Genomic DNA, 25,458 nt, shown 5'->3' with positions numbered 1-25,458 from the left:
GGCTGTTACTGCTGTGTTCTGTAGGGAAGTCCCCATCGTTGGCATTTTAGAGGGAAATAGTTGGACTTCTGTCCACTTTCTCCAAACAGCATAACTTGGTGGCTGCTTCTTGGACCAAACCAGGAATGGTCTCTCCCATCCTTCCAAGGTTGATTTCCCTTCTTCCAGATTTTGGCCACCCTCCCAGCTCTTACTAGCTATTGGAATCTTTCCAAGAGATATCACTGCTACAGTGAACTACACATAATATGGTTATGTTAGCTATGTGCCATAAATGTAGATATTCAAATAAGATCACTGTTGCAGAACTAGTTGTCCTTCTATTCATATGTTGCAGTATTCTGTAATCTTGGGTCTCCTTCTCTTGCTACGTGAACATCTGGCCAGTCTTCAAAGGTTTGTAGCCACTGCTTGGTGTGTGGGACAGCTGATATGGCTAGACTAATGTGGGCCATAAAAGTGAAGTCTGCACGCACCAGAATTCAGGTATTCTCTGCCGCCAGTTGAATGGCAGCTGTTCCTGCCGTACCGGCCATTGGATCAGGAATTAAGTACCCTTTTTGGGGATCTTTTGTTGTGGATCATTGCATGCTGATGTATATTCATGTCATCCAGGAAGGGTAAATGCAAGTGCGGCCATCAGATTCCCCACAAAGATGCCCACGAGCTTTGCCTTTCTTGTCTGGGACCGTCTCATGACTGTAAGATGTGCTCCATTTGCCAGGCCATCATCCTGAAAACCCTGGGTAGCAGATTGCACACTAAGCATGTACCTGGAGAATCGGCGATTCAAGCGTTTAGTATTAGGCATGGAGGGGACGTCCAGTCTCCCTGTCGAGCTGCCCAAGAAAAAGGCCAAAACCTCGAGGCGTGAAACTATTGTTGAGCCTCTGCCTCTCGACATCCCTCTTGTGGCTGTTGGCCTGGAGGGATGATCGGTTGCTGCCAATTCAGGTACAGCAGGCATCAGCGTGGAAGCCGTAGAATCCTGTGCGGAAGGCATGTTCTCAGAGGTCCTGCAGATGTCTGCTTCTGATGCTGAGGGGGAACCTAGGCTTGCACCAGTTGACAGGACGGACCCCTCACCTACCGTGCTGCTGCCTGACTCCAGGTCTACTCTGGCCCAAGCCCCTGTTAGGCCTTCCCTGAAAAAGAAAGAAAAAAGGGAAGCACACCTCTTCTCTAGCCGAAAGTCAGACAGATTGGCAGGCATTATCGCAAAGCCTCTTCAATGCCTTCATGGCTTTAAGGCCTGCTTCTTCAGTACCTTCACCAGTGACTCTCCCTGTGTTGAGTCCTAGGCCCCAAGCCTTTGGCTTCTCTCAGGTGGAAGAGGAGGAATCCTCTGACTTTCAGAGGAATCTCTGTTTCCCAACTCTCCCCACTCCCCTCCGTCTTGGATATGCCTCCCCCGAGGAAGAATTTGCTGAAGCAGATTCCCTTCTGAGGATTTCACCTTTGGGGTGACCATTGCTAAGATGAGGAAGCACTTTAAATGGGATTCATCTGAGATGACAGAGGTTCAGAAAAGGTACTTTGAACTTCTTCACATGGATTTCCTTGCTCCTTCATCTATCCCCCCATTACTGCAGCCTTTTTTGATGCTTTCAGTGCAGCTTCCCTGAACCCAAACAGCCCCTGGCCCCCACAAACCTAACAGGTTCTGCAAGGCTCCTGAGGGGGATTCATTCTTGGTGAAATTCCCTGCAGCTGACCCAGGTACAGTCTGTCTCAGTAGTCAAAGCATCCTCCTACCTTCCCTCCTTCCTACTGACAAAGACAGCAAGGCTATAGAACGTTTAAAGAAAAAATGTCTACACATCTTCCACCTTGGCATTCACAGCGGTCAGCTACCAGATCCACATGTCCAAATATGCTTTAACTCTTTTGGAAAAAGAAAAGTTGACTGATATTCCTGATTTCCCGGCCAAAGCTCAACTATCTAGCCTCATTTCCTTAACCTCCCCGGTCACTAGACACTCCACTAGGTGCAGCTATAATGCTGCACAGGCCTCAACAGGGTCACCTGCATCAGCTTCTGTCCTCAGACTGTATTCATGGCTAAAACTTCAGCCTCTACCTGATGACATCAGAGCAAAACTCGTAGATGCACCTTTAGACAATTCTGCTCATTTTGGCACCAAAGTAGCAGAGCTTTTTAAGACTTTGCAAGAAAAGGGGAAGGAGCTAGAAGATCTTAAACACCTGTTTCTTTCCTATCCCCAAGTTCCATAGAAATTAGCTGTCAAAAACTCAATTCATCAGGAAGCACTATGCGCCTGCTCTCCCTTCTAGTACTAGCAATGCTGTCAAGGAAGCAAACCACTGCTGCCAGACCTGTCCAGCCTAGAAGCCTCAATTTCTAGACAGGGCAGGTAGTTTCACTATCTGCCACTCTTGAAACCTGCCCCCCCCCCCATCCCACTATCACTAAGCCGCTCTCACCGTCTCCCAGTGTGGAGAAACATCACCACAGACAGGTGGGACCTATCCATAATAGAAAACAGTTACTTTGACATGGATCACTACTCCATCCATTCCCCCAGCCTCCCAAAGAGCAGCTCCCCCTCTTTCAACCAATTTTTGACAACCTCACGGCCCAGTGTGCCATCCAGCTTGTCCCTCAAGACTATGGGGAAAAGGATTTTATTCCAGGCTCTTCTAGTCCCAAGGACATCTGGCCCTGAAGGCCAATTCTGCACCTCTCCCATCTAAATTATTTCCTGCAAGTACCCACCTGCCGGATGCTCACCTTGCAAACTTTTCCCTTTGATCTTGCCTCAGGGGTTCATGGCCACCTTGGACATCAAGAATGCCTACCTTCACATCCCCGTAAGACCCAAATTCAGAAGTTACCTACGTTTCTCTGTGGCCTCCTGTCATTTATCAATTCTTGGCCTTGCCCTCTGGTCTCTCCATAGCACCAAGGGTCTTCAAGTGCCTGGCACCAGTGGTGGCCTTCTGCAGGACTCAAGGGAGCCATATCTTCTCTTATCTAGACGATAATCTCATCCAGGTGGATTGCAAAAAATTCCTCCTGCTCCATATAGACGACCCTCTCCCACCTGCAGGCACTGAGTTTCCAGGTAAATTATCCCAAGTCTAACCTGAGCCCCGCTAAGGACCTATTGACTGCCAGACAGTACCTCAGGCTCCTGGGTCACATGGCTACAGCTTTCTGCATGTTACCACTGCGAGACTTCACATGAAGCTTCAGTGGTACCCAAGATCTGTTTGGACTCTGCACTCATCCTCCGGCATACAAAATCCCCTTCTTATCCTGTCTCAAGAGATTCAGTAGTGGTTGAATCAGGTTAGCCACAACCCAGGCCTACCTCTTCAACCCATCCCCACCAGTGCTGCAGGAAATGTATACAGATGCCTCTGACTGTGGGTGGTGATAGACTGTGGACCCCCTAAGAGTCCAGGGCACCTGGTCAGACTTTAACAAACAGGAGCATATCACTGTAAGATAGATGAGAGCAATTCTTTTGGCCTTGAAGGCTTTTCAGCTCAAACTGAAACAGGGCCCTCTAAACCTGTTCAGACAATACATTGGTTCTGTGGTATGTCAACAAGCAGGGGGGAACAAAATCGTACTTGCTGTGCAGACTAGCTGTCCTAATGTGGGAGCTGGCTATAATACAGGGAGCAACACTTCAGGCAGTCAACATCCCTTCAGAACAGAACTCTTACAGACACCTTAAGCAGGTCTGTGTCACAGTCCCATGAATGGATGCTCCACGGGGATGTGTTGTTGGACTCCATCCACAGATGGGGATACACCTCAAATAGATCTGTTTGCCTACTCCATGAACAGGCAACATCCCTCCTTTTGCACCAGGTTGCCCAACCTTCTGTCGAGGGCCACCGATGCCTTCTCAATGTCTTGGAAGGGGGTGTTTCTGTATGCATCCCCCCTTCCTTCTTATTCAGAAAGTCGTACTGAAGATTCAACAAGTCAGACCAAAAATCTTGTAGGTGGCTCCCTTTCGTTAAGACCGTGCCAATTTCCCCCTTCTGCATTTATCCAAGGGCAGTCGCCAGAAGTTACCCCACATAATGGACCCATCTCACAAAGGACACTGGATCTCTAATCCAGCCACACTGGCAATCTCTGGTCTGTGGGTGATAGAATTCTGATTCATTAGACAACTATACAATGAAGACATGCTGAGTCCTGCATGAGTCCAGGAAACTTAATACCAGGATGTCTTGTGTATCCAAATGGAGAAGATTCTCTTCATATGGTGTCTTCAGAGACTGCTGCACCTGTTAGGACTCTGTGTGAACTTTTGCAGACAAGGTTAGCATACTCCTCCATCAAGGCTCATCTGTTTGCCATCTCAGCTTGTCTGTCTCTGGAACCCCTTCTGGCTTCTAGACTACCTGCAAAGTTGTTTTTAAAAGGAGTGCTGCTTCTCAGGCTCCCCAGGAAACACAGCCCCTCTCCTTGGGACCTGAGTTATGTCTTGGAGAAGCTCACTGTTCCCTCCCTTGAACTGGCATCCAAGGCTTCTCTGAAACACTGCATATGGAAAACAGTACCCGTAGTGGGCTAGACTTCGGCTAGAAGAATGAGCTACAAGATTTCATGGCCATTCCCTCTTTCTCGTATGCCACAAAGACAGGGCAACCCTTAGGACCACTCCAGCCTTCATGCTCAAGGTGGTCAATGAGCTGTCCTTAAACCAAGCCATCCACCTACTCACCTTCTTTGCCCACCCACAAGGGGACAGTGAGAGTGTCTTACACTCCCATGATGTGCACAGACAGCTTAGGTTGTACTTGGAAAGACTAAGTCCCTCGAGAAGTCTCACCAGCTTTGTCTCTTTCCACCCAAGAGCCCTTTGGAAGGCTGCAACAAAACAGACCATCTCAGCCTAGATTTCCAGGGCACTTGCCTTTTGCTATGCACACCATGGGAAATCATTGGGATGAACGGATAAAGCACATCTCAGTAGGGCTATGGCCTCTTCGGGAGTCTTCTTTAAAGGTCTGGCCACCTACCATTTTAGAGGCAGCCACTTGGACATCTCTCCACACATTCACCAAACATTACAAACTAGACCAAACTCTAGATCCAGGGCTATCCTCCATGGATTAATAGAGAATTCCTCCAAGCCCACCGCCCTGTTTCTCACAGTGAGCTTTGGCACTCACCCAAGAGTACAGAATACTGCAACATGTGAATCGAAGGACTTAGAATAGGTCTGTAAAATCTTACCATAACCTTGGATGTCCTTCTCTTCTATGTTGCAGTAATCCTTCCCTCCCTCCTGTTAGCATACCTTTCCTTCTTGGATGGCACTGGACTTGCACAGCATGTCCTAAGACTGAGGTCTGACTGGGGAGCTCACTTCTGAGGTCCGGTGCATGCAGACATCACTTTTAATGCCCAAACTTATCTAGCCACGTCAGATGTCCCACACACCTAGCAGTGGCTGCAAACTTTAAAACTGGCCAGACAATCTGGTAGCAAGAGGAGGAGACCCCAAGAGTACAGAATAGTGCAACATGGAAGAGACTGATTTTTGTGGTTATGGTAAGATTTTACACAACTATTCTTTTTTTCCTGCTTGCCCTGATGATGTCCTTCATGGATGCATCTGCAGTCATAACAACTGGGTTGTCCTGTCGTCAGGCAGCCCTTCGGTCGGCCGGATTCCAAAGTCGGGTCCGGCTGATGTCGCACTTCACCCGGCGTCACCTGTGCTGGTCTTCGGGTATAAAGGCATCAGCCGACGCCATTTTCTTCAGTCTTTCTTGCCGCGTGGCGCCCGAAGCAGAAGCTGTTCGCAAGTGCCGGTCGGTCAGATCCAGAGATTACTACTACCGAATACTCCTTGAAGACTTCTAAAGCTAAGTACCCGTTGGGGACTCTTTCTTGCCTCAGCCGATGTCAGAAAAAGTCAATAACTGTTTAACTTGTGGGAAACAAATACCTCATAAAGATTTCCACTCTTACTGTTTGCCTTGTTTAGGCCCAGACCACGACGTAGCAGCCTGTTCGCCTGTGCTTCTTTCAACCGGCGAGCGCTTAGGCGTCGGTCGGAGTTTGCTGAACAGTTTTCGGCTCTGAATTTGCGTACATTATGCCGTCGGATCCTCCGACTACCCAAATTGTTAAAAACGCAAAGAAAAGACCGACACTCGCGGTCAGCGGTTTCGGCGAAACCATGGTTAAGCAAACGCGAGTGTCTCGGTTTCGGCGAAACCGAGAAAACTGATCAGAGTACAGCGAATCAGTGACTACTACTGAGGTTCCGGTTACCTTACTTGAATCGGCCTCAGAAATTTTACCTACTACAGTGGTTACTAGTGACTTATCAGACACCATCCCTTTGGATGTCTCTACCCCAGCACGTGGTGCTGCTAGGCCTCCTGCAGCCATGTCTATTAAGGCCTTCGCCAGGGCTAAAGCAGCCAAATCTACTAAGTCAGTGCCTGTTAAACCCCCTCAACCAGGCCCACTTCTAGTTCACAAATGCTTACTCTGGCAGAAGATTTAATATCCTTAATTAGGGATCTCAATCTCACCCAGCCGGGGCCTCTCAGCCCCCAGAAAAGAGACCTAGAGCAGAGCCCCTCGAGCCTGTGTCCTCTGATGATTCTGCGGAAGACTCAGATATTACAGACCAGCCAGAGGCTCCTTTCTCCAATTTTGAGGACTCAGATGCTGAAGAATCCATTCCAGCTGCTTCCCCACCAGAAGAATTCTCCTTTGGGGAAACCTTACATGCCATGAGAGAACAATTCCAATGGCAGGAACAGGATTTTCAGACTCCAGAAAAGACTTAGGACTTTTCTGCACCTACCACAACACAGGCCCTTAGCTATACCTCCTGTCCTCTCTGTTGTGGACGATGCATTTAATGATGTTTGCACTGCAACAGATTCTATACCTCCAGCACCTGCCAAACCAGATAGATTTTACAGGGTGCCAGACACTCATCATCACCTATACAAGGCCCCTCTTGCAGACCCGAAACTATATCCCAGGGCCCTAAGGCAGTAGCCCCAACCACAGCAAAAAACCCTATTCCTTCTGAAAGGGAAGCCAGGTCTTTAGACAGATGGGGCAAAAAGGTTTACCCCTCTGCTACTCTCTCAGCTAGAGCTTTAAACTGTCAGTTTCACATGATACAATACCAAGAGTTTATGCTTGATCAGTTAACTAAAAAGCTGTCCTCTGATGACTCTATAGATAAGAAAAATCTATTAGAAATGGTAAATAACATACAACAGGTTAGTAACCATTCCTTAAAATGTGGCTATGATGCACTGGAGGCTTCATTTAGATCAGCCATGACTGGCACAGTGATAAGAAGACATGCATGGCTGAAGGAACAAGTTTTACGGATCATGTTAAAGCTAAGTTATTAGATGCTCCTATGGATAAGACCAGTTTGTTTGGTACACCTGCCCAGCAGGTAATGAAGAAAATGGAAGAAAAGGCAAAATCTGTACAAGCGGTTAAAGATTTCTTGCAGGTTCAGCCCCAAGGTTTAGCAGGAACTGGCCTGCCAAAAAATTGGTCCTTTCCTGACTCCACAAGATCCCAAAGGGGCAGGAATAGACGTTCCAGAGGCAGAAATCAATCCAGAGGGGGTGCCTACAGAGGACGACAGTGGCAAGGTAATAACAGAGACACAGGCACAGCCACTACCACTACAACAGGGCAATCACAGTGACTTGATTCTGACTCCGCCTACCAGGGAACAAATAGCAGCACCCTTAGGCGGAAAATTAACCTTATTTTCAAAGAACTGGCACTATATCACAAAAGACAAGTGGATTTTGCAAACCATAGACCAAGGTTACTGGTTCCACTTCCACACTATACCAGTCAAAGAGGAATGCCAAACCTACCTCCAAATCAAAAAACAGAAGCTCTACAGCAGATAATGCAATTAACAAAGATGAGAGCTGTGGAAAGAGTACCAATAACAGAGCAAGGCAAAGGATTCTACTCCAGACTATTCCTAGTTCCAAGAAAGGAAAAAAGTTGGAGACCTATTCTCGATCTGTCCACCTTAAACACATACATCATTGTCCCAAAATTCAAGATGCTGACCCTACAGCAACTTCTTCCCATGCTGGGCAAGGAGTGTTGGCTGGTAACTCTAGATCTCAAGGAGGCATACCTGCACGTCCCCATTCGACCAATTTGCAGAAGATACCTCAGATTTCTTGCAGGATCAGAGCACTATCAATTCTCAGCATTGCCCTTTGGCTTATCTACTGCGCCCAGAGTATTCACAAAATGCCTGGCATCAGTAATCGCCCACTGCAGACTACAGGGAATCCAAATTTATCCATACCTGGACGACTGCCTGCTACAAGGGGACAACAAAAGCAAGCTGACAACAGATTTACAAAGGGTCATTTACTTGCTACAAGCACTGGGATACACAGTCAATTTGCAAAAATCAAGGCTGATTCCATCCCAAACAAGGACATTCTTGGGTGCGGAATTGGACACAGTAAAACAAATGGCATTCCTAACTGCAGAAAAACAAAAAGAGCTCCCTCTTTACTTCTTGGCATTAACAAAGCACAGCAAGCTAACAGCAAGAAAAGTTCTGCAGGCCTTGGGCTTCATGGCATCATGCATAATCTTGGTTCCACATGCCAGACTGCATATGAGAAAACTACAGTGGTACCTAAAGAATTTATGGTCCCAACACAGGCACAGCCTAGAAGCAGAAATTCCACTAATTCCATGCCTAAAACAGGAGTTCCTATGGTGGGCTCAAGCATGCCAGTCAAACCCAGGCTTACCCTTTCACAAATATCAAGCAAGCCAAACCATCACAACAGACGCCTCAGACCTAGGACGGGGGGCTCACATGCTGGACAAATGCGTGCAAGGATTGTGGACGCAGGACCAGCTTCACCTGCACATAAACCAAAAAGAAATGCTGGCAGTAAAACTGGCAATCCAAAAATTCAGACCATTTCTCAAAGAAGGCCATTTGATGATAAGGACAGACAACACCACAGTCATGTGGTACATCAACAAACAGGGAGGCACTCATTCATACCCCCTATGCAGAATGACTTTGGACCTTTGGAACCTGGCACTCAGCTACAACATCCAGTTACAGGCAATGTTTGTACCGGGAAAGGAGAACACTCTAGCAGACATGTTAAGCAGAACCACCTCGGATGCTCACGAATGGATGCTACACCCGGACATCTTCAAGACCATCGCAAAGAAATGGGGAATGCCACAGATAGATCTATTCGCTTCCCCTCTCAACCATCAGCTCAAAAAATTCTGCACAAGGACATTCCATCCACTTGCATCGAATGTGGATTCGCTCTCCTTCAGCTGGAAAGGCCTGACAGCATATGCATTCCCACCTCTTCCCTTGATACACAAGGTATTACTAAAAATCAAGGAGGAACGTCCAAGGATAATTCTGATAGCTCCAAACTGGCCAAGACAACACTGGTACCCATTGCTGAGGAGCATGTCTCGGGACAAAATGTGGTCAATACCCCTGATGCCCTTGATGTTAACTCAGAACAACTACAGCATCATGCATCCAAACCTAAAAACGTTGCAGCTGACTGCATGGCACATCACATAGCAGCAACTATTCCAGATCTCTCCCAAAGGGTTAAAGACATTATCCTTGAAGCCCGCAGACCTTCAACAAGAAGGAACTATGCAGGGAAATGGAAAAGGTTTGTCATTTGGAGTGCTGAAAGAGGGAAGGATGTGTCGAATATAGATATGGCTATATCTTGCTTTTTTCCCACTTTTCTGAGAGTTAAAAAAGTTCAGTTACAGGCTTGCTGTTCCTGAACTGTTTGAAAGTTTCTGTGAGGCCATTTTTGCTTGGGCTGAAGGAGGGTCTCTGTGTTTATCAGTGGCAGTGACTAACATTGAGCAGCTTCCTGCCCCGGAGAGGTGGTTACTGACTTGAAACTGTAGTTTTATTGGCCACTAGGGGTCATTTCCATAACTCCTTCATCTTCCTCTCTTAAAACCTAGTTGCCTCGTGGTTTGAGCGTCTTTTCAGGCTTGTTGGCTGTTGGTGAAGCACCCTCCAAGAGGAAAAACGCTGAGAGAAGAAGGAGCCACTTTTGAGATTTTAAGTATTTTTCTCTGTTTATTTGCTAAGTTTTTCTGCATAGCTGCCTAGCTTGAGCATTTTCTGGCTTGTTAAACTTGATTTCTGTATTAGTAGCTGTATTTAGAGCACAACCAAAAGCTGTTTGCTGAATTTCCTGTTTGCACTTAATTTTAAATCGTTTTCTTAAAACTTGCATATTTTCTGTCCTTGACCTAGCACTCTTGTGTGGGGTCATTTACTGCACTGTTATAACTTGATATTACTTGTGAACCTCTGCTATCTCTGTAAAAAACAAAACAAAAAAAAAATCTTGCTTTTTTCCCACTTTTCTGAGAGTTAAAAAGTTCAGTTACAGGCTTGCTGTTCCTGAACTGTTTGAAAGTTTCTGTGAGGCCATTTTGCTTGGGCTGAAGGAGGGTCTCTGTGTTTATCAGTGGCAGTGACTAACATTGAGCAGCTTCCTGCCCCGGAGAGGTGGTTACTGACTTGAAACTGTAGTTTTATTGGCCACTAGGGTCATTTCCATAACTCCTTCATTTGTCCTCGGAGGAGTGGTTTAGGGCAGTGACTTGTGGTTTGTTGGCCAATTTGTGTGATTTCCTGTCTTTTCCAGCCCCTGCTATAAAGCACGCTTTAGCTATTTAGCCCGATTTAGCGGAGTTGCTACTGTTGCACACTAGGGCAGCGCCCGGTTAAGCAGGTTTAAACTATTCGCTACCTAAAGTCCACTCTTCAAATTTTCCTTAAAACTACCTTCCTCGAACTATACTACTGATCTAATCAGCTATCCTATAATTAAAAGATCATCTCTACTTGACTCCAAGTAGACTATTCTCTATCTGTTAAACGTAGCACTTGCTCCTACAGTACTTATTACCTTGATCGGCACTCTTGTCATAGATAGTACCCCAAAAGGCAACCCCCATTTCTCGGTCACCCACGTCCCCAGAATCTTTTTAAAGTTTTTTGTCTATTCCTTCTAGCATGTCGAGGGATCAGTTGCTAGTGTCCTCTCCTGCTCAGCTGGTGAACCTGGGAATATTGAGGCAATGTTACAATTGCCTCATGTACACAGACAACCCTCTCCTCCTCCCACAAAACACAAATACATGCGAGATGCAACTATCACGGCCAAACTGGAGGCTGAGCTCTCTCAACATAGGACTGGCAAGACCAGTCAGGAGGAGAAGGTTACCACACACACTATAGACCCAGTCTCACATATTACCATTACAACCTCAAATCATACACATAAACACACAAAGACATACTCGGAGGCTCTGATCAAAAATCTACCAAAACAGCAGAGGCCACCAAAGCAGACACCCAAACAACCACCACCTCAGAACACAACACCTGCAACACATAGACCTCACAGTCAGAGTGTCAAACAGTCACAGCCCTTAAGGCCAAACACAATGCCAGACACACTAGTCATTGGTGACTCCATAGTCAGACACACTGGCGTCCCGCCACCAGACTGAGTAAGGAGAAGGTCACAGTAAGCTGCCTGTCGGGCTAGAATCCGCCACATAACGCAAGCACTCAGGTCTCTCAACAGCAGGTACAAATATGATTCAGTCATTGTCCACGCTGGTGTAAACGACCTGAGACGTACCTCCTTGGACTACATGAAAAGAGACATTGAGGAGCTCTCTGATTATGTAGCCCAGACAGGTATGACCCTGACCTTGAGCAGTATCCTACCTTCACCAAGAATGATGCCACAATACAGAGATAAGATGAATAGCTTTAACAATTGGCTTAAACACTGGTGTCATTCAAAGGGGATCCAGTGTCTGTCTGCCTGGGATGACATGCTGGACAAGCCACGCTGCCGCAAGGGACGGCTTGCACCTGTCACCCTGGGATTCGGATATTGGCAAAGGCTCTTGCCACCCCATAGTGCCTTTTTAGGCAAGGCTCAAATTCTAAACCTACCACCCTAGAACACAAAAAGGAAAAAACTAAGGGTAATGCTGCTCAATGCCAGAAGTCTAAATCTCAAAATGCACGCACTTGAGGCCCTTCTCAGTATGGAGAACATCGATGTCTGTGCTGTGACAGAAACCTGGTTCAAGGCTCCTGAGAGCACCCCAGCTATCAGGTTTTACCTCATATCATGCGTTCCGCCCCAAAATCTGGACAATACCAAGAAAGGAGGGGTATCCATATTCATCAAGGACACCCACACCTCAAGACTGGTGGCAACGCCGCGATGCATCGGAGACCATCCAGGTGCAAATAACCATAGGCAAGACTGCTCTGCAAATTGTAGCATGTTACAGGCCACCCTCACAAACTCAGGAACCTCACATGGCCTTCCTGAAAACACTAGAGGGGATAAATGTATCACCAAACACCATCATACTAGGTGACTTCAATTACCCTAATATAGACTGGGAACACTACTCAAGCCCAAACACCCTAGCCCAAAAGTTCCTGGAATTCATAAACTCAAATGCCATGGAACAACTAGTCACCATCCCCACAAGAGGAGATAACATACTTGATCTCATCATCACGAACATGGGAGCACAATGTTCAACACCGGAGGTGTACCCCTCACTGGTGAGATCAGACCACTAACTAATCTCGCTGGAGGTCCTCATCCCACCCCACCTGAAATAAAAAGACCACAGTAAAGAACTTCTCAAAGCCGACTTCACACTTCTAAAGACTAGTGTGGTCTCCTTTAAGGCCCCCGAGCCGGCGGAAAACAGTACTCAAGCCGCTGAATCACTTACAAATGCCTTCTACCAGCACCTGCAGGACTGCATGGATAAGGCAATCCCAAGCAAAACAAAGACTCTTTGTACCAAAGGCAAGCGTCCAGTCTGGTGGACCCCAGCCATAAACAAACTCTACAACAAAAGGAGGAAGCTACTACAAGATAGAGCAAAATCCTTAAAAGGTAAGACACCCTTGATCACTATAAGTAAAAACTAAGAGCTCTCATAAAATCATCCAAAGCAAATTTCGAGAAAAATAGCTAAAGACTCAAAAGACAATCATAAGGCCTTCTTTAGCTATGTTAGAAACCTGGGAGGAAACTCCCAGATATGCTCAGAGCTAGTTCAAAATGATGTGAAGATTACTGATCCTACAGACATTGCCAACTTACTGGCTGACAGGTTCAGTGCAAACTTCTCCCCCTCCCCAAAGGAGAGATATCTATACCAAGCGATTGCAGCCCCCAAACATCTCCAGCCCAAGTGAGAACTGCTCTCTCCAAAGCAAAAAACACAGCATCCATGGGACCTGATGGTGTCCCCGGCTGTGTGCTCCATGAACTCAATGAGGAATTAAACCCACAGCTAGGACAGCTGTTTAATCAAAGTCTTACCTCTGGATACATTACCCAGGAGTGGCGCACTGCAACTGTGGTACCACTTCACAAAGGCGTGCCTCCACCGACCCTGGAAATTACCGCCCATTAGCTTGACAAGCCTTATCTGCAAAGCCATGGAGAGGATCATAATGGACCTCATAAATAAAGACATAGGGAATTTGCAGACTTTGGATCCAACCCAGTTTGGCTTTGTCAAAGGCAGATCATGCCTTTTAAACTTGGTTGACTTTTTCAAACAGTCACCAAAGCCATTGATGAGGGAAAGGCAGTCCATACAGCCTACCTCGATCTGGCTAAGGCCTTCGATACAATACCCCATTCGGTATCATTGAAAAACTCATCAGCTTAAATGTCAACCCATACATCACAAGATGGGTTGCAAACTGGCTGAGTGACAGAACCCACAGGGTCAGAGCTGCTGGCGCCATGTCAGACTCAAAGCCTGTCACAAGTGGTGTCCCACAGGGCTCAGTCCTGGGCCCACTCTTGTTTGGCATCTACTTTTCAGTACAAGCAAACACAGGAGGGTTATGGCTGACAAAGTTTGCAGATGACTGCAAACTGGGCCATAGTAGAAAACACATCTGACACAGATATCCTTCAGAAGGGTCTCACAGAAGCGGATAACTGGTGCCAGAGCCACGGCCTAAAGTTAAATGCCAAAAATGCATAGTCATACCCTTCGGGAAAAACAAGGTTACCCCTAGCTACCAAATAGGTGGCAATCCACTGAGCACAGAAGAAGTTATCAGGGACCTGGGGACCCAGGTTGATAGTAGTCTGTCATTCGACACCCATGTAGCTAAAGTAGTTAGGAAGACCTTCTACATTGCCCACCTTATCATGAAGGGATTCTCATCTAGATCAAGGGAGGTGATAGTCTCCCTTACTCATCACTCAACAGACCAATGATTAAGTACAATGCCCCATTCGATATGTATCTGACCCGACACTTGCAGCAGCTGGAGAGGCCACAAAAGTTCCTCACCAAAAGGATAAAGGGTCTCAAAATCTGTCCTATGCTGCCCGACTGAAAGAACTCCAGCTCTATTCAGTCGCTTACCGCTTGCTCAGAGGTGACCTTTGCCTAACATACAAGGCCATGTCAAACCCAGATTTGATGAATATGCTTCACCTCAAAAAATCTAGATCCATCAGAGCCACAAGGGCGGGAGACTTAAACCTTGACACGGCTATTAATAGGACGTGCTGGAGGGATAGATTCATCACCCAAAGACTCCCTATGCTGTGGAACAAAATCCCGGTACATGTGAGGCAGAGCACCTCGCTGGCCTTGTTCAAGAGAAATCTTGACCAATGGATGGGAGATCGCAGATATACCCCAGGGATTACCTCAGTGTCACTGCTCGACAGAGGCACAGAAAAATAATGGGTATAGTTCCCCATACTAAAGGGGTGGCGTAAGCCACAAAACGATGGGCTAGGCTTGTAAATGCCCTCGGGCAGATAGCCTAGTATGAACCTATGAACCTATTCTGGAGTACTTGGCAGAGCTTCTACATACAGGCCTGTCCTATTCCTCCATCAAGATACATGCATCAGCTATTTCAGCAGAATACAGCTTTGATCCACCTGTCTTCTCACATCCTCTACTCAGGCAGTTCCTCAGAGGGATCAAGAATGTAAAACCTCCTAGGAAACCACCACTGCCAGCTTGGGATTTGAACTTTGTGCTAGAAAAGTTGACACTCGCACCTTTTGAACCAGCAGCAACAGCAGACCTACAGCATCTTTCATGGAAAACTGCTTTCCTACTGGCAATAACCTCAGCAAGGAGGGTTTCTGAACTTCAGGCCCTAATGGCAGTGCAACCCTTCCTAATCTTCCACCAAGACAGTGTCCATGAGGACTAATCCTACATTTATGCCTAAGGTGGTATCCAGAGTGTCCTTAAACCAGGCAATCCACCTACCTACCTTCTTCCCCAACCCACAAAACAGAGGGGAAAGAATGCTGCATACCTTGGATGTACACAGACAGCTACGCTACTACCAGGACAGAACAAAAAGTAACAGAAAAACTGACCAGCTTTTTGTAGCCTATGCAACAGGAAGGGAAGGAAAAGCAATTTCCAAACAGACAATCTCCAAATGGATAGGAAATTGCATACGATTCTGTTACTCCTTCCATGGAAAACCAATTCCACAGAACATACGACCTCATTCTACAAGAGCAACAGCCACTACCACAGCCTTCTTACGAGGAGTGGCAACCAAGGACATTATTGAGGCGGCTACTTGGACCTCCGTGCATACATTTGCCAAGCATTATAATTTACCTCTGTATTCCAGATCCCGAGCAGGGTTTGCCACTGCTGTACTGCAAGGGATCCTAACCACACCATAATCTATTCTTCCTCCTCCCTAGTTGGCTATGGTATTCTACCCAGTTGTTATGACTGCAGATGCATCCATGAAGGACATAGTACAGTTTTGTACCTACCATAAATGTAGATGTCCGAACTGGATAGCATCTGCAGTCAGGATTACCTCCTCCTTCCCTCTGTGGTACTCCTAGGGTATTTACCCTCCTAATAGCTAGCTGGTGGGGGGGAGTCTCTTATGGTGTATTTGTTTGTATATATGTACATACATGCTTATTTTTTGTGTTTGCCTTCTATCCTTTGGGAAACATTGGCATTTTTACCCAAAATTTAGCCTTCCAAGAGGGCAACTGGCATCTGGGGCAAGAAACACTGAAGAAAATGGAGTCGGCTGATGCCTTTATACCCGAAGACCAGCAGAGATGATGCCGGGTGAAGTGCGACATCAGCCGAAGCCGGACCCAGACTTTGGAATCCGGCCGACCGAAGGGCTGCCTGACGACAGGACAACCCAGTTGTTATGACTGCAGATGCTATCCAGTTCGGACATCTACATTTATGGTAGGTACAAAACTGTACTTTCTTCGTGTTTCATTGTTGCAGTCATCACACTTGGGTTATCTGCCTGCAGGTAGCCCTCAGTCGGCCCGAATACCAGAGTCTTGGGATTTCTGCATCGGATGCTGTTGCCTCATCCATGACGTCAGGGGTATAAAACATGCAGTCGATGCCATTACATCAGCTTTTCTTGCCACACAGGAGCCCGAAGCAGAAGCAGTTCGCAAGTGCCGGTGAAATTTTCGTTTTTTTTTTTTTAGTTTCAAACCTAAAGTCTTCTAAAGCTAAGTACCCTGTTGGGGATCTTTTTTCTTGCTCTAAACGATGTCAGAAAGTTAATTGTCAAAAAACAAGTACTCTTCGAGGTATCCCCGAAGCCTCAAAACAACAAGTGTAGTGAGTCCAAAAACAAAATGGTGTAAGAAACTGCTCCAGCTCGAAAGTCACACTGATGGGGGAAGGGATGTGAATTTAACATGTGTACCAATAACACTTTTTTTTTTTTTACAGCACAGTAAACCACTCCCATGCCCGATAAATATATATATATTTAGAAAGCTTGTGAGGACATTATTACTCTCTCTTTGTTTTACTTGGATCGCTTGTCTGTGTACTTAAAGGATTTTCAACTGGAAACAGACTGCCTTCCTTGCTTGGATTACTTTCAAATACTTAGTAATGCTGTACAATTATATATTTTCTATTACTACTTTGTTTTGTTTTGACTTAAAATGAGTTTACGTTCGCTACTTCTTGTACCATTTTCTGATCTGATTAATAAAGTGATTAACTAGTAATATATGGAATGAAAATCTTCCACACAGAGAAGTTTCTTACACTGTAAAGTTAAGTCTTGCCTGTGGAAAGCAAATACCTCAGAGATTTTCATTCTTACTGCATCACCTGTTTAATCCCAGACCACGATGTCCCTCGTGGTCAGTTTTGTGCCTTGTTCAATGCCCGAAATATTTGTTTTCTGGCTATTTTTTCTTCTCAGTTCTTTCGTTCTCCGTATTCCAAAATGGCTTTGGTAAGCCACCCAACTGCCGATCTTTCTAAAAAAATGCAAAGATAGACAGAGATAGACTGCATAGGTCCAAAACTGCAGATGACGCTTCTGTTAAGCTAGTCACCAGTCTGCTTTCGCAGCCCCTGTTACCCGCTTCTACTGAGACCCATTCTGAGTCTGGTACGCCGCGAGATGTTAATTAGACTATGTAACCTGTGTATGTCTCTACCTTAGATGGGTCCAGAGCCGCTGTGCAGGCACCGGCTTCTGAGGGTGTATCAAGCAGACAACTTTGTTAATGACTAAATCTACCGAATTTCTCAGGCCCAGAGTTCGCACTACGCCTAGGAAACAGATGACCAAAGCACATTCTCAAGCTGCCATGCCACAGAAACAATTGCTTAGAATGGTTGAAGACCTTATTACTTTAATTAGGGGAAGCCAGCCTTCCCCCTCTAAAAGACAAAGAATTGATTTTCCTTCTGATTTTTCAGACCATGAATCTGATCACTCTGATCCCTGCGATTACCAGGGCATACCCTTATCTACCTATGAGGAGACTGATGCAAAGGATTCAATCCCCCCCCCCCCCCCCTGAGGACCTTTCTTTTGGTGAAACCTTGCATACCTTGAGAGCATTTCTGCTGGAAATGCCAGGATTACCCACAGTCCAAAAAGAGACTCTGGGAATTTTTAGATTTGCCTCAGCATAGGCCTGTAGCTATTCCCCACTGTCGTGGATATTGTAGATGATGTTTTCATGGAATCCAGCCTTACCCCTGATAATTTACCACCTGCTCCTAGAAAGCCTGACAGATACTACAGAGTACCTTACTCTCACAAATTTCTCTTTAAAAATCCCACTGTAGATACAGAGACCATATCCCAGGGACCTAAATGTATTAAGGCTTCTACAGCCAAAAACCCTACCCCTTCGGACAGGGATTCTAGGGCTGTAGACAGATTGGGTAAGAACGTATATACCTCTGCAACTCTTGCCATCAGGGCTTTAAACTGCCAGTTTCACATGTTGAAGTACCAGCAGCATATTATTGATCTATTTAAACAAAAAGTGGTGTTGATTCCTGATTGTGCAGAAAATAAGGATTAAAAAAAACTTAATGCATTCTGCAAACCAAGTTGGTAAACATTGCAGTGTGGTTTTGTTGCCTTAGAAGCATCTTGCAGGGCTGCTTTTACTGGGTTTGTTCTGAGAAGGCATGCTTGGCTGAAGGAACAAATCTTCCCAGACCATGCCAAGGCAAAATTACTTGATACTCCATTAAACCAAGAATGTTTGGCTCTAAAGCAGAAGTTGTTCTTAAAAAGATGGAGGAAAAAGCTAAATCCATGCAAACTATTAGATTTTTTACAGGTACAGCCACCTAGATTCGGTAGGCATTGGTCTTCAAAAAAACTGGTCTTTTCCAGTCCCTTACAGACCTTCTCAGCCCAAATCCAGGGGCAACAGACCACAAAGACTAGTCTCAAGGTATGCACAGATCTAAACAGTGGAGTGCTCCCTCCTCAAAAACTGGGAGTGGTAAGCCACCCCCCCATGGAAAACGTTCACAATGACTTGCCCAAGTACTTGCACCCCAGGAGGAAATCTCGCCCTGCATGCAAAAAAATGGGAGTATATTACCTGGGACTGATGGGTCTTAAACATTGTATCCCAGGGATACAGATTCTATTTCCACACTCTGCCAACCCCAAGTGGATTACCAGACCTTCCTCCTAACCAGTGGACCGAGGCCCAAAAGCAACTACTTTCTCTTCTTGGTATCAGGGCTATTCAACCTGTGCCAACAGAGCAAAGGGGACAGGGTTTCTACTCCAGGCTGTTCTGGTGCCGAGGAAAGAGAACTCTTGGTGCCCTATTCTGGATCTGTCACCCCTAAACACCTTCCTGTTGGTACCAAAATTCAAAATGCTTACACTCCAGCAAGCTCCTTCCTATCCTACCCAAGAACTCCTGGCTAGTCACCCTAGACTTAAAAGAAGCTTATCTGCACATCCTCATAAGGGAATTTTGCAGGAAATATCTACATTTCAGGGCAGGCTCTATGCACCATCAGTTCTCTGGACTTCCCTTTGGCTTATCTACTGCGCCCAGGGTAATCACAAAGTGCCTGGCTCCAGCCATTGCTTACTGCAGGCAGAGAAATATTCAAATTTACCCATACTTGGATGATTGCCTGATTCAGGCGGACAGTCAGGATTTGCTACTTCAGCACCTGATGTGTATAGAGCGACTCCTAACTTCTCTGGGGTATACCTTCAACGAAAATAAATCGCATCTGGTTCCCAGCTGGGACATCCTGGAAGCTGCAACCTGGAGTTCTATATTACACTTTCAACCATTACCACTTACCTATCTTTTCTAAATCCAGAGCTGGATTTGCCACAGCAGTCTTACAAGGCCTGCTAGCCAGCCCTGCTACATCTTGACTGCCTCCACCCTTCCTCAGCTTTGGGAGTCATTCCAAGTGTGATGACTGCAACAGTGAAACACTAAGAACATAGTACAGATGTTCTTCATGTTTCACTGTTGCAGTCATCACATTTGGGTTGTATGCTTGCAGTAGCCCTCAGTCTGCCTGATTATCGAAGTCTTGGGTCCTGTGTCGGTTGCTGTCTCGTCAAAGCATGCAGCCGATGCCATTACATCATTCTTTCTTGCCTTGCGGTGCCAGAAGCGGAAGCAGTTTGCAATTGCCGGTCAGCTGACTTCTGAAATTTTCGTTTTCGAGTTTCAGAACTGAAGTCAACTAAAAGCCAAGTTCCGCTACTGGGGAAACTTTTTCTTGCTCTAAACCGATGTCCATAAAAGTTAGTAATTGTATTTCTTGTGGAAAGCAAGTACCTCACAAAGATTTTCATTCGTACTGTATTCCTTGCCTAGGCCCTGACGACGATGTACCTCGCTGTCGGTTTTGTGCCTTATTTAAGCAACCAACTATTCTATTTATGCTTCTAAATATTTTAGTACTCTGTTCAATTATCCAGATATGTCTTCGGTAAGCCATACGACTACTGACATTCCATAAAAATGCAAAGATAGCGACAGGCCACCTAGGTCCAAAGGTTCTGACGACACTTCTAAGCCAGTCGCCAGTACTCAGGTGCTTTCGCAGCCCCTGATACCCGCTACTTCAGATTCGCAGGCCTCCACTGAGACCCAATCTGAGTCCGGTATGCCGCGAGATGCTTCAACTGTGGAACCTGCGGATGTCTCTACCTTGGATGGGTCCGGAGCCGCTGTGCAAGCACTGGCTTTTGAGGGTGTATTGAGGCCTACTGACTTGCATATTAAACAGACGCCATCTTCTTCAAGGCCTAAAACTCGAACTATGCCTCGAAAACTGACGCCCAGACTGCATTGTCAGGCCTCTATGCCTAAAAAACAAATAATGGCTGAAGACCTTATTACTTTAATCAGTGGAAGCCAACCTTCCCCCTCTACAAGACCTAGGACTGAATTTGCTTATGATACTTCTGACCAGGATTCTGAAATTTGTTTCCTGTGATGACCAGGATTTACCCTTATCTACCTATGAGGATTCTGATGCAGAGGACTCTATTCCCTCTGCTCCCCCCCCCCCCAGATCATTTCTCTTTTGGTGAAACTCCACATACTCTTAGGGAGCACTTTCACTGGGAAAGCCAGGATTACTCTGATTTCTAAAAAGAGGCTTGGGGATTTCTTACTCCTGCCCCAACACAGGCCTTTAGCTATCCCTCCTGTACTAGACATTGTTGATGATGCCTTTTCGGAATCTAGCTTGGCCCCTGACTCTCTACATCCTGCTCCCAGAAAACCTGATGGATATTACAGGGTTCTTGACTCTCTCAAGTTCCTTTTTAAAAATCCTACTGCGGATCCTGAGACCATTTCACAGGGATCCAAGGGCATTAAGGCTACTACTGCCAAAAATCCTACCCCCTCTGATAGAGACTCCAGGGCGCTGGATAGATGGGGTAAGAAAGTATACACTTCTGCAACGTTGGCCATTAGGGCCTTAAACTGCCAGTTTCATATGTTAAAATATCAGAAGCATATTATTGGATTGCTTAAACAGAAAATGATGTTGATTCCTGACTGCTGAAAATAAGGAATCTGAAGTAGTTGACTTAATTCATTCTGCACATATGGATGTAAGGATCCGATTCGGATTCAAGCCGGCAAAACTTTTCAAGCATCAGCTCCGAACTCCAAGCTCCTCCCTTACCTATATTACATCACTTCCTCCTATCTAGCCCCAGATCTCGTTTGCTGCTCTGAGTCAGCATCGTGGTCTCTGAGCTCCTAGCTAGTTGGTAAGGTTTTTGGTCCTTTGTTGCTAATTGCTGTGTGTGTCTACCTTCCCTTTTTCTTCCCAAAGTGTCCTCAGCAGCCAATATTAGTCAGTCTATAAATTTGCCAGTCTTCTTCCAAAATTTCCAAAATAGAGGTGAACATAAGCTTCATTTATTGGATATCCATAGACAGCTTAGTTTTTACCTCCATAGGACTAAATCCTTCCGGAAGTCGGATCAGTTGTTTGTCTCTTTCTAAACCATTTTTGGGCAAAGCAGTTTCGAAAGTGTCCTTAGCAAGGTGGATCACTCTTTGTATTGCACAGGTTTATAAGGACAAAGGCTCATCTCCTCCTGGTGTATTGAAGGCTCATTCAACTAGAGCAATGGCCACTTCTGCAGCTTTCTGGTCAAGAGTTCTGTTAGACTATATCTGTGCGGCAGCGACTTGGGCCAATTCGCACACATTCATCTCATTATAAATTGGATCTTCTTTCTAGAGAGTGAGCATCCTTTGGCTCTGTGGTGCTCAGAAATATCCTTCCATAGGGGCCTCCCAGGAATACTAGTAGCTGGGGACTCTGTCCAATATGTGCAGAATGAATGAAGTCAACTACTTCAGATAAAAAAAAGTTATGTTCTTACCATTATGTTCAATCTGAGTAGTAGACTTCATTCTTCTGCACTTTACCTCCCTCCGTCCCCCTCACTCTTCAGGTTTTTCCTGTTTAGGATTGTGGTTATGTTGCCATTTAGTATCAGCAAACTCGATCTGGGGCAAGATAGGAGGAAGTGATGCAATATAGGTAAGGGAGGAGCTTGGAGCTCGGAGCTGATGCTTGAAAGTTTTGCCGGCTCTGATCCGAATTGGATCCGTATACCCATATGTGCAGAAGAATGAAGTCTACTACTCAGATGGAATGTTATGGTAAGAACATTACTTCTTTTTTACAGGATTTAATGTATTCTGCTGAACAGGTTGGAAAGCATACTTTGCAATGTGGTTTGCATCTTGCAGGGCTGCTGTCACTGGGTCTGTACTTGCAAGGCATGCTTGGCTTAAGGAGCAATTTTTACCAGATCATGTTAAAGCTAAATTGCTGGATGCTCCCTTAAATCAAGACCGCCTGTTTGGCAACAAAGCAGAAGTTGTTGTTAAAAAGATGGAGGAAAAAGCTAAATCTCTGCAAACTGTTAAAGATTTCCTGCAAGTACAGCCTCCAAGATTTAGTAGGCATTGGCCCTCTAAGAATTGGTATTTTCCTACCTCTTCAGGCCTTCTCAGTCCAAACCCAGAACCAGCAGAACACCCAGGCTTCAGTCCCAGGTTACACACAGGACTAAGCAGTGAGGGGCTCCCACTTCCAAATCAGGGAGTAGTAAGACTCCCCCCTATGATACACTGTCTCAGTGACTTAGCTTTAAAACTTCAACTGACTGCTTCTTTAGGGGGAAAGATTGCTCTGCAGGCAAAAAAACTGGGAACTCATTACCCAGGACAAATGGGTTTCCCAAGGGTACAAATTTCACTTCCACACATTACCAACCCCAAACGGTTGGCCAGATCTACCCCCAAATCAGTGGGCAGAGCCTCAAAAGCAAGTACTCCCTCTTAAGCATAAAGGCTATTCAGACTGTACCAGAAGAGGAAAAGGGGCAAGGTTTTTACTCAAGACTTTTCCTGGTACCCAGAAAAGACAACTCAGACTTCTGTTATAAGCATTTTAGAAGTGTTACTGTCGTAAGGAGCCCAGCTGAATTAAATCAGCTAAACCAAATGTATCAAATTGCTCCACTTCAAAGGAGTTTAGTGCTCAAGTATTTTAAAATGCAACCTAGAACGTACCTTTTAATCTTACTTTTTATCCTTTCTTCTACTTGTCGGAGTACTTGAAAAGTACAGTTGTGTACACTTACCATAAATGTAGATAAGGGTGACAGGTGCAAGCCATCTCTTGCGAAGCAACGTGGCTTGTCGAGCATGTCCTCCCAGGCAGACAGATACTGGATCCTCTTTGAATGACACCAAAAACTTAGCCAATTGTTGAAATTGATTATTTTTTCTTTGTACTATGGCATCATTCAGGGTGAGGGCAGGATGCTACTCAGGGTCAGGGTCATACCTGCATGGGTTACATGATCAGAGAGCTCTTCCATGTCTCTCTTCATGTAGTCCAGGGAGGTACATCTCAGGTCATTCACACCAACATGTACAATGACAGTCGTATTTGTACTTGTTCTGGAATGACCTGAGTGCTTGTGTTATGTGGCGGATCCTGGCACCTGACAGGCAGCTAACTGTAACCTTCTTGTCCAGCCTAGTTAGTGGGACATCAGTATGCCTGACTATAGAGTCGTGTCTTACTAGTGTTTTTGGGTATGTTATTTTGCCTTATGGGCTGTGATAGCGTGACACACTGATTATGTGAAGTATGTGTTTGATGGTTGGTGATGGGTTGTGGAGGTTGCTTGGGTGTCTGCTTTGGAGGTCTCTTGCTTTGGCAGATTTTTATTTAGAGCCTCCAAATAGGTTTTCGTGTATTTGTGTGTTTGCCTGTGTTGGTTTGTTAGGTATATGTGAGACTGGTGGTGTGTTGCAGGTATTACCCTTCTCCTCTTGACTGTCAGTTCCAGTCTTGGGTTGAGTGTGCTTTGCCCTCCAGTCTGGCTGTATAATTGCATCTCTCGCATATATTAGTCTTTGGTGGTAGGAGGAGGGGGTTGTCTGTGTACATGAGGCAATTGTAGGATTGCCTCAAAATGCCCAGATTCACCAGTTGGACTGGAGAGTACACTGGAAACTGCCCTTTGGACATTCCTGAGTAGGAAGAGTGATCTGTTTTCCTGATTGGTGGAGACTATTAGAGAGCCTTGTCCTTCTGGACAGTATAAGGGGGCTAGTGCTAGGGGTAGTTAGTGCTCGTTATGAGTTTTAAGCAAGTGCTGGGCTGTAAAATGAACGGTTTGAGTGCTAGAGTTGAAGGGTTTGTCCAGTTCCAAGGGAAAAACTGAAGAGCAGATCTTGTGGAGCCGGGAATAGTTTAACCTTAGCTAACCGGCACTGCCCAGCTCGCTAAACCACGCAAATGTGTTTTTTTATATCAGAAAGATTAAAGAGAGAGAAATTAGCCCAAAACAGCCAATAAAACTACAGTTTCTGGGCAGAAACCACTCCTCCAAGGACAAGTAAGCTGTTCAGAGCTCCCCACTCTCACTGATGAACAAAGAAACTTCCTTTTTGTCCAAATAAGGTATGGCCAACACAGAAGCTCATATACAGTCCAGGTATCAGCAAGTATCTGAAACTGGACTTTTCTAGCTTAGTAAGGCAGGAAAATAGCAATAGATTTTTTTTTGTTTGTTTTTGTTTCATTAAATGCCGTAGAAACAGGTAACAACTTTTACAGTGCAGTAATGGCTGTCGCACGTGAGTGGGAAGCCAGAGACCATTAAAAAATATATTTTACAGCAATTGCAATTTGGTTAAAGTGCAGGCACAAGTAAATGCAATTTTCAGTATAAAATGAGTGTTTTGAGAAGCAATAAATGCCAGGAAATTAGTGTTTAGGCAGAAATAGCAGTAAACAAGAAAACCGAAAATGGTGCTTAAACACCCCAAAGTCTCCTTTTGCCTTTCTGGCATTGTAGGTCTCTGCAGGACACCTGGGCAGGATCTACTGAGCTTATATTAATGCTAGTATTAGGAGTTTCGGAGGTTAGGTTTTGCCAGTTGATAGTGTCTCATAGAATGATAGTTTCCCGGGAGATATTATGCATGTTCATCGTGTTACCCTGCTGCAGTCATCAC

At 45.6% G+C, this 25,458-nt stretch overlaps 1 protein-coding gene across 1 annotated transcript in view; it reads left to right on the top strand.

The window, feature by feature from the left end:
- Positions 1–25,458, top strand: part of PRRC2C (proline rich coiled-coil 2C) — a 2,776,386-nt gene that overhangs the window by 929,898 nt on the left and 1,821,030 nt on the right. The window lies entirely within an intron of this gene.

The sequence above is a fragment of the Protopterus annectens genome, chromosome 10.part0 (assembly GCF_019279795.1).
Source record: "Protopterus annectens isolate FY-2018-M chromosome 10.part0, PAN1.0, whole genome shotgun sequence".
Taxonomy (NCBI): Eukaryota; Metazoa; Chordata; order Ceratodontiformes; family Protopteridae; genus Protopterus; species Protopterus annectens.
The sequence above is the reverse complement of the archived record's forward strand: the minus strand, read 5'-3'. Positions and strand labels throughout refer to the sequence as shown.